The sequence below is a fragment of the Triticum aestivum genome, chromosome 2A (genome assembly GCF_018294505.1).
Source record: "Triticum aestivum cultivar Chinese Spring chromosome 2A, IWGSC CS RefSeq v2.1, whole genome shotgun sequence".
In the NCBI taxonomy this organism is placed as follows: domain Eukaryota; kingdom Viridiplantae; phylum Streptophyta; class Magnoliopsida; order Poales; family Poaceae; genus Triticum; species Triticum aestivum.
Window position 1 is genome coordinate 723,195,403 of NC_057797.1, and position 13,374 is coordinate 723,208,776.

General features: G+C 48.9%; 1 long non-coding RNA gene across 2 annotated transcripts; it reads right to left on the reverse strand.

Moving 5' to 3' along the window:
• Positions 1–8,773: 8,773 nt before the first annotated feature.
• Positions 8,774–13,267, reverse strand: LOC123190582 (uncharacterized). Of its 2 annotated transcripts, XR_006496391.1 has the most exons (5): positions 12,999–13,267; positions 12,179–12,900; positions 11,290–12,080; positions 10,719–11,191; positions 8,774–10,642 (listed from the first exon to the last, which is right to left on the reverse strand). It is a non-coding gene; the product is annotated as an uncharacterized lncRNA (long non-coding RNA). The 2 variants fall into 2 exon arrangements; XR_006496390.1 differs by having other exon boundaries at positions 8,774–11,191.
• Positions 13,268–13,374: the final 107 nt, after the last annotated feature.

A 13,374-nucleotide genomic window follows, 5' to 3' on the forward strand; every position in this document is an offset into this window, starting at 1 on the left:
AGTGATAAAGCATTATTAGTTCGGTTGCCTTATTCGTTGTGCTGAGCACCTCCCTCGAAGGACCCAAATATGGGAACAAGAGTGCTCAGGTTTATCCCGAACACCCCAGCACTCGTGGCATGGGGGCAGAAGCCGAGGACTAGCCATCTCTCAGATTGGATAAACATCCAAATAGAAGGTAATATTTTAAATTCAAACAAGCGTTGCATAGCGCATATGAAACATGTTTTCATAAATATATGATAAAACGAGCGAGTTTACTCAAATATTACATCTTTTGAACACTCATCCACGATAAGACGGGCACTCGGCAGAACACCCTCGTAGTACATCTCAGGGTGGCGGTGCTCCTTGCCCTCTGGCGGCCCCTCCTTGATCAGCTTCACGGCGTCTAGCTTGACCCACTGCAATTTCACACGGGCGAAAGCCTGGCGTGCACCTTCAATGCAGACAGATCGCTTGACGACCTCCATCTGTGGGCAGGCATCCACAAGCCGCCTCACCAGGCCGAAGAAGCTGTTCGGAAGGGTGTCGCCAGGCCACAGCCGGACTATAAAGCTCTTCATGGCCTGATCGGCCGCCTTATGTAGCTAGACCATCTGCTTCAGCTGGTCGCTCATTGGCACCGGATGTTCGGCCTCAGTATACTGAGACCAGAATAGCTTCTCCGTCAAGCTTCCGTCCTCGGCCTGGTAAAATTGTGCGGCATCGGACACACTGCGGGGCAAATTTGCGAATGCTCCTGAAGAGCTCCGGATATGGGTAAGTAATCAGTAATTTACTTTTACATGCTTGCTTTGCATATAGAAAGCCTTACCCGCCGCTGTCTTCTTCATGCGTCGATCTCCTGGAGGGCCTTGTGGGCCTCGGCCTTGGCACTCTTTGCGCTCTCAAGGGCCGCGACAAGCTCAGACTCTCGCGTCTTCGAGTCAAGCTCCAACGCCTCGTGCTTTGGCACGAGAGCCTGGAGCTCTTGCTGCACCTCGCCCACCCGAGCCTCGTGCTTCCCTCGCTCGGTGCGCTCCTTGGCCGCTGTATCTTCGGCCTTGGTTAGTGCTTGCTTCAGGGTCGCCACCTCGGTCGTGGCCCCTGACAAACATACGATGATCCTATCATTTTGCAATCGCGTCCTTTTTTACATATCTATAGACGGGGTATTACTTACCCTTGTTCTCCTCAAGCTGCCTCTTGGCAAGGCCGAGCTCTTTCCTGGACCCCTCGAGGTCCTGCTTTAGTACGGTGACCTCCGCAGTCAGTGCGACGGACGCCAGCAGCGAAGCCTGCATACGCATATTGACACACCTATATTAGACTCCTGCGATATTATTTCATCCTTTGTTCGGCTTTTCTTTGTGAACACCGAACAAAGCATCAGAGGCTACTATCTATGCGGTAATATTTTTACTACATTTTAAAATACTTACCTCGAAGCCTGTTAGAAGGCTGGCACAGGCTTCAGTCAATCCGCTCTTGGCGGACTGAACCTTCTGGATCACCGCACTCATGATAGTGCGATGCTCCTCGTCGGTGGAAGCGCTGTGAAGCGCTTCCAGCAGATTGTCCGGCGCCTCTGGATGGGCAGAGGTCACCGGCACAGGCGTCTTGCCCCTCTTAGAAGGAGGCCACCTACCCGAGCCCGGAACCGCTGGAGGGTCCGGCGCGGTGTTCGGCTGAGGGCCGAACTCGGAGCACTCGGAGGCCCCGTCCCCTCGGCTCCCAGAGTCCGGAAGGTCGCCTTGAGGCGCCTCCGGGACTGTCTCCCCTCGATCCGGTGCCTCTTGAGATAACACCTCGGCGTCGTCGGCAGGATGAGGGGAGGTGACGGTCGGGACTGGATCGCTATCCATGTCCCACAAGCCCAAGGAGCCGTCCGACGATACTGGCTCAGGGCGGCCTGCATAATTGTGTTCGACATTAGGAAAAGCAGTGCGACAAAGGAATCATATGGCTTACTTTGGTATCCGAATACTTACGATCTCCCCAGGGGCTTGGCCCTGGGAAACCACTCGTCTTCGCCTTCGTCGGCGGTGGTGGAGCTGTCCGGAAGGAGAGTCCTTCCCTTCTTGGACCCTTCGCCCCCCCCAGTTGGGGCGGTCTTCCTTTTTCTGTCTCCCCCAGTCGGTGGGGGAGCATCTTCTTCTTCTTTTTCCTCGTCTTCGGGGGAAGAGTGCGCCGCAGAGTCATCGAACGGTGAGTCCGATGACGCCTGGCGTCGGGAACTCTTTTGAGTTCCCTTGGCCTTCTTGGTCTTCTCCGGCACCTTATAAGGGGCCGGAGTCAACATCTTCGCCAGAAGAGCGTCTGCGGGGCCTTCGGGCAAAGGAGCCGGACAGCCGATCTGTCCAGCCATCTTCTGCCAGTCCTGTCGAAGGTACGGGAATTTAGATCCCGCATAGAGTCAATCTATATGAAAAAATAACTATCCTGTGAAAGGTAGAGCAGCTTACCGCACTGGCTTGGCGCTTCGCGCTGAATCCGCGATCCTCCGTAATAGGGGGGGACCTCGGCACTTTTGAACAGCACCCTCCAGACGTCTTCATGAGTCGTGTCGAAGAGCCTGTTCAGAGTTCGGTGTTGCGCCGGATTGAACGCCCACAAGTTGAACTCCCGTTGTTGGCACGGGAGTATCCGGCGGATGAGCATAACTTGGACTATGTTGACAAGCTTGAGCTTCTTGTCCATCATGTTTTGAATACATGTTTGGAGTCCGATCAGCTCTTTCGAATTACCCCAGGACATGCCCTTCTCTTTCCAGGAGGTGAGCCGCGTGGGGATGCCAGATCGGAACTCGGGGGCCGCTGCCCATGCAGGGTCGCGCGGCTCGGTGATATAGAACCACCCCAATTGCCACCCCTTTATGGTTTCCACAAAGGAGCCCTCGAGCCATGTTATGTTGGGCATCTTGCCCACCATGGCGCCTCCGCACTCCGCCTGGCGGCCGCCCACCACCTTCGGCTTGACATTGAAGGTCTTCAGCCATAAGCCGAAGTGGGGCTTGATGCGGAGGAAGGCCTCGCACATGACGATAAACGCCGAGATGTTGAGGATGAAGTTCGGGGCCAGATCGTGGAAATCCAGGCCGTAATAAAACATGAGCTCCCGGACGAGATGGAGAGGGAATCCCAGACCGCGGAGGAAATGGGTGAGGAATACTACCCTCTCATGGGGCCTGGGGGTGGGGATGAGCTGCCCCTCATCTGGGAGCCGGTGCGCGATGTCGTCAGGCAGATATCCGACTCTCCTCAGTTTCTTGATGTCTCCCTCCGTGACGGAGGAGACCATCCACTTGCCTCCCGCTCCGGACATGGTTGGAGAAGGTTGAGGTGGAAGTGTGGGCTTGGGCGCTAGAGCTCGAGTGTGCGAAAACGGATGAGCAAAGGAGGAAGAAGGCGTGGATAGAAAGGTGAATCCTTATCCCTTTATATGGGCGGACGAAACTAAGCGTCCCCACTTGTCCGGTAAAACTCGCTTATCCCCCAAGCGCCGCAATTGATGGCGCGGTTGGGTTACCCACGCCCGTATTGATGAGAATCCCGTAATAAGGGGACACGATCTCTGCTTTGACAAGACGTGTCGAAAAACTGCCTCGCGTTATGTGCGGGGCTGGTTAAAGGAAATGGTTCGAAAAATCACCGGGCCATGACATAACGTCATGCTGCAAAAACAAGCCAGCAAATTAGATCTGCGAAAATATTATTCTCTTTATGGTGGAATGTGGAACTTATTTTGCAGGGTCGGACACTATCCTCGCATTCAAATTCTTCTGTGATGTATTCGGAGAAGGAACCCGCCTTGCAATGCCGAAGACAATACCGCGCGTCGGACTCATCGTCATTGAAGCCTGGTTCAGGGGCTACTGAGGGAGTCCTGGATAAGGGGGTCTCCGAACAGCCGGACTATCTCCATTGGCCGGACTGTTAGACTATGAAGATATAAGATTGAAGACTTTGTCTCGTGTTCGGATGGGACTCTACTTGGCGTGGAAGGCAAGCTAGGCAATACGGATATGGATATCTCCTCCTTTGTAACCGACCTTGTGTAACCCTAACCCTCTCCGGTGTCTATATAAACCAAAAGGATTTAGTCCGTAGGACAACAACCATAACATACAATCATACCATAGGCTAGCTTCTAGGGTTTAGCCTCTCTGATCTCATGGTAGATCTACTCTTGTACTACTCATATCATCAATATTAATCAAGCAGGACGTAGGGTTTTACCTCCATCAAGAGGGCCCGAACCTGGATAAAACATCGTGTCCCCTGCCTCCTGTTACCATCCGGCCTAGACGCACAGTTCGGGACCCCCTACCCGAGATCCACCGGTTTTGACACCGACATCGCCCCTCTTCGAGCTCAGGGGAAACCCTTGGTCTAATTCTGCAGACCGGAGGACGGCGGTGTTTTCCTTCTTGAAGATGCTATCTTGCTCGCGGCGTCCTCGGGGTTGATTTTGATGATGTTGGACATCTCGCTGGTTAGGCCTGCCTCTCTTGTTCGGGGCTTTGTGGGTTTAGCTGTGTTTTATCCTCTGGCCAGGCTGAGCACTACTTGTTCCTCTGCTCTCGGAACTGTTCACGCTGCCTTGCGTTTTGTGCCATGTGCCCTATCATTCTTGTACTCATCCTAATCCCTTCTATCAGTGAAAAGATACGCAAGTTTTGCGTATTAGTGACTAACATCCCCTTATATGTTAACTCCTTATATTTGACCCGCCAAAAAAAGCAGTTCCTAGCCGATCCATTAAAACTTAACTCCCTAAAATTCCTTCTCGAGTTCTTCTATGTTTTTGTATACGCACTACATATTATATCCAAACTTAATAATCGCAGTTCACATAATTCACGAATATTAAAAATTCAAAGTTCATAAACCAAATTATTCAAATTCAAACACATGACAGGGTCCAAATGAATTAAAGAGATAGAAGAACAACAATCAACTGCTGATTTTTTCAAAAATAAATCAACTAGTGCTATGGAGTAGCCACTGAATTCTCAAAAAGTTCATTTTGGAGCTGGGTATGAACTTCTCCGTTCTCGATGCTCAACAATCAATTTGTTAACCACCTTGTGGGTGGAGAAGGTGAGAGCACCGGCCGACGGCGGTGAGCCGAATATAAAGCTCGGGGTGGATGGTGGGCGGGGCGATAGATGAACGACAGTTGACGGCCGGGCGGTACACGATCGGTAGCAGACGACGGGCCTCAAATCAAACTCCCCGACCGACGACAAAGTTCGCCGGTTGCTTACAAAGATCACCTCTCTTGCCTCGATAACGCTGCCACGATGCTCCTCGGCGGGTGCTCTACGTCATCTCCGTCATCCACTAGCTTCATTTTGGAACAAACGAAGCAACTATGACGGTTTTTAAAGGCACGCGGTCGAGGTGAGAACGGCGGAGCTATGTGTCAAGACTCGCAGCGGTGGCAACCGGTAGGCAGATCGAATTAGGGCAGGAGGAGGCGGAGGTTGCGGGGTGTTGTTAGGCCGGCACCTGAGGTTGCGAGTTAACACCAGAGGCAACATCGGCGAAGATGCCGTGTGCGCTGGGTACGGTTTTACTCCTCGAGCGCGTTGGTATTGCAGACGCAACAAAGAACAAATAGAAAAAGGTCTCGCAAATTGAGTGTATTTCAAACAGTTAGATCCTCACGATGGAATCAACTCATCATGTTTTAAGCTGGTATAGGTGCTTGTATCTGTCATATACATTCAGGAGGCTGGTGTCAATCGTCCACCTGTAGCTTCCATGGTCGGCGAGATTAAAATGTTACTCCAGGAAAGGGAAACTAAGATTGTTACTATCAATAGGCGAATTAATGATGTTCTGCATTGTTTGGCAAACATGGGAAGATGCTCACAACGCACAGTAGTTTGGCTCAGCTCAGGGCCTGATGTTGTTGTAAGCAAATGCCAAAACGAGTGTAACACTCTGATTCAGTAATATAAACTCGTTTTCCCCTGCAAAAAAAAGAAGAAGGTATAGGTGTTTGTATTCTTTTTAATTTATTCTAGATCTTTTAGGGTTGTTTGTCCAATAAAAGTTGACATTCCGTTTACTATGGCTCTATGAGATACCACTTGGTCCATTCTCAGAATTTATAGGCATTATCTTTCAGAGATGTTTTTTTTAAAAGAGTGTATATTAATATCGCGGAGATACCAATAGCTAGCTGGTGATACTCCATATCCAGGTTCATCGTTGCGTTACATTGCCAAGACGTCGTCACTCGTCAAGAGCATGCATGAAAACGGGAGTTTTGGTGCGAAAAAGCATAGCAGAGGCCGAGCTCCACATAGCTCGTTATTTCTTTTCAGCGAAAATACTATTTCCACACATTGAAAAAATCTGAAAAAAAGTATATACATAGATGTTTATTTGTAGTATACATGTATAAAATTTGATGAACATATATGTTAACATGTAATGTATACAAAAAAGATAAATACACAGATTAAAATGGGCTTTATCTTTGTAGTTTTTGGGCCAGATATTTATCTTTTTTGTGTAGCATGCAAATAATCAAATTACCTGATGAAACTTTTTTGTAACTTGACGAACAGTCATATGTATTTGTATAAAAAGATTTGATATTTTTTGAAACTTTTAAATATATTCTGATTTTTTTTGATAAAACAGGCTCCGTGGAGCCCGGCCTCTGCGACGCCTCACTCAGTTTGGTGCAGCTAGCTTGAAGCATCCCCGTATTGAATACGGCAGGCAAGAAGTAGCGGCTACCAACCCAGGTGGTGCATAGCAGCTTGAACGGTCTGGCGACGCATCATGGATATGCCTTGTTTCCTTCATGTACGGATCTGAGGTGCGGCTGCCATGGAGGCGGTCGGCAGCAGCTGGCTGGACCAACGTTTCAGTAGATCGCAGATCTAGCTGAGAGATAAGAGCATCTACATTTGAACGCTTTAAATCCGCCTGAAGAACGGCCTGATTAGTGACGGGCCACAAAAAACGATTCAGATGAACGCCGCTAATGGGGCTCAAACGTCCGGCTGATTGACACCCCTCATATGCAGCCTAAATCTAAGGCCCCTGGGCGCGAACGTGCTCGCTCATCATATCGGATCCGATCCACGCTAGCCCACCCGACCACTTTTCACTATTTGTTCGCTGGATCAAACCCTAACCACTTCACTCCACTCCCCTCCACCACCCAAACTCCCGTCCACCGATCTCTGGCCTTCTCCAGCATGGTGGGCAGTGGATCCGAGTCATACACCTTCAGATCCGTCGACCGCGAGCTCATCCCACGCGGCCCCGAGAAGGAGATGGTCGTTCGGCTTGCACTCCGCCGCTCCCGGGAGGAGGCCTCCCGACGGTAGTGCTTGGATCCTTCCGTCGGGAATCTGTTGCGTCCGTCCAAATGGTGCATGGATCCGACGCTTGGTGTGTCATCGTCGCCTCACTAGAGACAATGCGGTTTGTTTGGCATCCGAACGCAGTGGCGGGCGCACAATCTGTCCATTGGTGAGCCAGGGCGATCTACGCACCATGGGCATCGTCCGATGCAAACATGGGGTGGCGTGCCCGCCGTGCGAGACAACATACGCGGGAGCGGCGACAGCTCTCGCGGCGGTTGACGTTGGTGAGGCGGAGGCACATTCATCGGCACCCTATATGTTGTACAAGTCTGGGTGCCGCATCCGCGTCGTGGTGGATGTGGCCGAGTTGTCCCAAGATGGATCCATCACTGATCTGACGTCCACCGGCACCGTCAGGGTTCCGGGCTCCGACAAGGAATAATAGGGCATGGGAGACAACGGCACGTTGATTCCCATGAGCGGACTCGTGTCCCATGCCATACTCCATCTTGCCAGCGACGGGACCAACAATCCGGGGAGCGCAGCCGGCAGAACATAGGCACGGCGGAGCCAGGCAAGCTCTGCTTAAAATTGATTTACGTTGCATGTAATAGTATATATTTGAGATTTCTAATTCGAGATATCCGATTATAAAATGGATTATTTGAGGCGTGATCGGTCACTGTCCATGAACGTATCTAGCGAGTCCGCGGACATTTGAGAGATTGGATTTGTCAAGTCGATCTGGATGTAGATGCTCTAAGTTAGTAGTACTGCGAGCAATTTGGCAAGCTTGATTCAGGAACGATGGTTGTATAGGAGAAAAAACACTAGTTAAAATTATCGCAGCCACTAACCTTTGTTCACACTACTGCAGAAACCTTGGGTGAATGGTCATCGGTGACATTCACATGTCATGAGTAAGAGTAACTAGAAAAAAATAGTAGTGATGTGTCCCTTAATTAATGGCCACTAACCTTTGTTCACACTAGATGACCTCGTTGCGCCAATGACGCAAGAAGCGAGTTAGAAGCGATGTTCGTAGTGAATAAGTAGGAGACATAAATGGAAAGATGACGCAATGTGGAATGCGGATTGTATTACAGATAGTAGAATGGCTTAAACCAGTTAACGTAAGATGCTAATTAAAACTAAGAATTATTGTATCGATAACCATTTTATATGCACAAAGATCATTTCATTATTGGACAAAGAGAAAACAAACATGTTCATGCCATATTGTTCGAAGCCACTCTCAATAAAATAGCGTCCATTATGACATGAACCGTTTTTAATAATCTCGAATCATAGATATCTAAACAAGCAACATCCATCTTCAGGACTTGCTGCATAAGAAATGGCCTCTCAGGAACTATATCCATTCAAGTAGGCTATAAAGGGAAAGAAAGATAAAGATAAACTATTAACAATATTGATAGGATGAAGCAAGACATATGGAAACTGAAGCAAACGTGTCACAGATTGCAGAAAAGTATTTCAACCATGAAGATGGGTACAAAAGCTAATATCGCGCTTATTATTACACAACCGATTAAGTATAAATAAGTGAAGCATTCATTGGTGTACAATATTAGCATGTAGGCCTAGGATATGTTTCCTTCCTTAGTCCATCTGGAGCAGCCTGTATAGTTATTATCTCTGGCATATCTTGGTTTTCAGACCATCTGCAGATGCCCATATAGTTAAAAGGCCAAATGGCACAAAATACGAATTCAGTTGAGGAGATATTAGCAAATAAATGCTTAGCATTACAGATAGTACAATGACAATCAATTTTTTGCTACTGAAGTGCATGTCTTTTTCTCTTCTCAGACCAAGACGACACAATGAGGTATCATTTGTTTCTTAATTACACTGTAACCTGAAATCTGTGTGCATATGTGCATGGGCACATCCATTTATTCCTAATAGGAAAATACGCCAAAACATTGGTCACTTTCTCTTTTGAGCTGGAAATACCAATCACTTGGCTAATAGGCATGCAGACACCTCTAATCTAAATAATAGAGGAATTGAAAAATCAGTCACTATGATTTTATTAACTATATACATATACATTCCAGTCAAGCGCCTTTCTAGAAAGTGAAATGCTATACATCGGTTTAGAAGTGAATTTCACGGATAATTGTTCATGTCGCTTCAATCATAATTGAATCGATAATATGATTTTACATGTCATATTATTATGCTAACTGGGATTGTAGTAGAAAAGGTAGGATAACAGTACTATACTCCACTCTTTTTCCTGTTGGGAAGAACCACCTCTCCTATCCCATTCTCTGAATTGTCATACAGATAACCATCAATTTTCTCTTTGTTCTTTCCATTTTATTTCAGTAGCTACTTCAATTCATATGATTGGCTTTGTTTCATTGATGGACCCTAAGGTTAATGCATGAACTTGCTAAAATGTTCAAATTGACACGGTTACTACGTCTATTTGAATAGTGGTGCTTCTGCATTAACATACGTACCTAAGGTATGGATGACTGTTTACAAACCTGAGTCATAATACATGGGTGCTCCTATTGTCAGAAAACATGGACCGCTATAACTCTAAATTGAAGTCACCATTTTTTCCAGGAACTTAAATGCAGAGAAAACGCATAATTACAATTTTAAGCAAAAAAAAAAAGAATTTCTCATATCTATCTGAAACTCCTTGACCGTCAAGAAAGCGTGTGTATATTTTTCTCAAAAACCAACTAACCATATGAATCAATGATCACAACCTGAATCATATATTAGCTTATAATACATGGGCGCTCCTATTGTCAGCAAACATGGACTGCTACAACTCTAAGTTGAACTCACCATTTTTTTCAGGAACTTAATTGCAGGAAAAGACGCATAATCAAACTTTTAAGCAAAAAAAGAATTTCTCAGATCTATTGATAATCAATAAACACCGCAAGAGCATCATGCATGAACATAAACGTGTCCAACTAAGAAGCCACATGTTAGAGGGCATCTTCACCCGAAGCAGATCAAACTAATTACCTCTAGATAGTTGGGTGAGGCAGATGCGTTGGAGGAGAGGACTCCCAGGGTGTGCTGATTGGCATGACGCAATTTAATGCGTATATGGCACAAAAACAATTATTAAGCAAATCTCGGCATTGCAAAATTATTGTAAGCAGACCCACATCATGTGCATGTCTATAGTCTCATACACAGCCTACCCGCAGTCTATTGTTTGGGTCATCCTAGAGAAATCTAGGATTGTAGGAAACACAAAATAATGTACCTGTAGTTTGAAATCTTTGTCGAGTTTTGCAGATTTGGCCTGCCCGAGCCTTATAACTGAAGCAACACATAAAGGATGTTTATAATGAAACAATATTAGTTATAGGACTATGGGCAACACAAAGTAATCTACCTGTACTTTGAAATCTTCACTGAACTTTGCAGGTTTGATCTGCCCAAGCCTAATAACTGAATGAAGACATAGAGGTCATTGCTCCAGGGTCTTCTCAGATTCAATTCGAATAGAGAAGAAGCTTAACTGATGAATTCATAGTAATAATCTTATTTTCAGAGGTACTAGAAAGCACAAAGAAATCTGGACGTTGCCGACCAACACCATCTTCAATGAAGACATAGAGGTCAGATGAAATCATGCAAAGGGATCCAATCAAACGATCATTAAAGGATCAACCAAATGTGAGCACCTCGTCGTCAGGAGAACAGGGCCAAAAGAAATCTGGACATTGCCGATCAACACCATCTTCAATCGCATGAGTTAAAACTGTAGTTGTAGTTATAGCCACTGAAAACAGTAGGGGCAGGCGAAGTCGGGCCTGGCCGCGCTCTCGTCGCCGTCCATGTCCAGCTTGTCCATCCCCGCCCAATCTACGCACGCAAGAACCGACAAATTAATCAATCAACCACGAAACCTGGCGCAGAGCGATTCGATCCAATCGATGGATCCCGGGAGGGAGGGAGGGTACCGGCGTGGCCGAGCTCCGAGTCCATTTAGATATATAGGTAGGGCAGCCTCTCGCGTGCGCCGCTCGTCCCTCCTCAGCCTCTGGCCCTCTCCTCCGCTTCTCGGCTTGTCCCGGTGGATGAGAGGAGACAGGAAGGGTGAGGAGGGGAGGCCAGAGCTTCTCTCGGTGGCGGCCGCTTCCATCCCATGCCGGTGCCGGCTCTTGCGGCCGAGAGGGCACGCCGGTGCCGCTGCTTGTAGTTAAGAGGGGCGAACAGATGGGAGGAGGGGGATGAGAAGAGACGAGGGAGAGAGAGAGATGGGCTGGCGAGAGAGATATTTGTGCGCTCGCTCGCTTCACGTGCAGGACGCAAAGGGCCACACGACCGGGCCCAGGCGTCATCGACATAAGCTAGGGAGGGAGTGACATGAAAATGAACAATATTTGCAAAGGGTGGACGCATGGATGGCCTGAGAATGCCTACCACCCTTTCTTCAGAGGTACCAGAAAGCACAAAGAAATCTGGACGTTGCCGACCAACACCATCTTCAATGAAGACATAGAGGTCAGATGAAATCATGCAAAGGGATCCAATCAAACGATCATTAAAGGATCAATCAAATGTGAGCACCTCTCCGTCAGGAGAACAGGGCCAAAAGATATATGGACGTTGCCGATCAACACCATCTTCAATCGCATGAGTTAAAACTGCAGTTGTAGTTATAGCCACTGAAAATAGTAGGGGCAGGCGAAGTCGGGCCTGGCCGCGCTCTCGTCGCCGTCCATGTCATGCTTGTCCATCCCCGCCCAATCTACGCACGCAAGAACCGGCAAATTAATCAACCAGCCACGAAACCTGGCGCAGAGCGATTCGATCCAATCGATGGATCTCGGGAGGGAGGAAGGGTACCGGCGTGGCCGAGCTCCGAGTCTTAGATATATAGGTAGGGCAGACTCTCGCGTGCGCCGCTCGTCCCTCCTCAGCCTCTGGCCCTCTCCTCCGCTTCTCGGCTTGTCCCGGTGGATGAGAGGAGACAGGGAGGGTGAGGAGGGGAGGCCATCGCTTCTCTCGGTGGCGGCCGCTTCCATCCCACGCCGGTGCCGGCTCTTGCGGCCGAGAGGGCACGCCGGTGCCGCTGCTTGCAGTTAAGAGGGGCGAACAGATGGGAGGAGGGGGATGAGAAGAGACGAGGGAGAGAGAGAGAGATGGGCTGGCGAGAGAGATATTTGTGCGCTCGCTCGCTTCACATGCGAGACGTAAGATTTGCAAAGGGTGGACGCGTGGATGGCCTGAGAATGCCTACCACCCTTTCTTCAGAGGTACCAGAAAGCACAAAGAAATCTGGACGTTGCCGACCAACACCATCTTCAATGAAGACATAGAGGTCAGATGAAATCATGCAAAGGGATCCAATCAAACGATCATTAAAGGATCAACCAAATGTGAGCACCTCTCCGTCAGGAGAACAGGGCCAAAAGAAATCTGGACGTTGCCGATCAACACCATCTTCAATCGCATGAGTTAAAACTGTAGTTGTAGTTATAGCCACTGAAAATAGTAGGGGCAGGCGAAGTCGGGCCTGGCCGCGCTCTCGTCACCGTCCATGTCCAGCTTGTCCATCCCTGCCCAATCTACGCACGCAAGAACCGGCAAATTAATCAATCAGCCACGAAACCTGGCGCAGAGCGATTCGATCCAATCGATGGATCCCGGGAGGGAGGGAGGGTACCGGCGTGGCCGAGCTCCGAGTCCATTTAGATATATAGGTAGGGCAGCCTCTCGCGTGCGCCGCTCGTCCCTCCTCAGCCTCTGGCCCTCTCCTCCGCTTCTTGGCTTGTCCCGGTGGATGAGAGGAGACATGGAGGGTGAGGACGGGAGACCAGAGCTTCTCTCGGTGGCGGCTGCTTCCATCCCACGCCGGTGCCGGCTCTTGCGGCCGAGAGGGCACGCCGGTGCCGCTGCTTGCAGTTAAGAGGGGCGAACAGATGGGAGGAGGGGGATGAGAAGAGACGAGGGAGAGAGAGAGATGGGCTGGCGAGAGAGATATTTGCGCGCTCGCTCGCTTCACGTGCGGGACGCAAAGGGCCACACGACCGGGCCCAGGC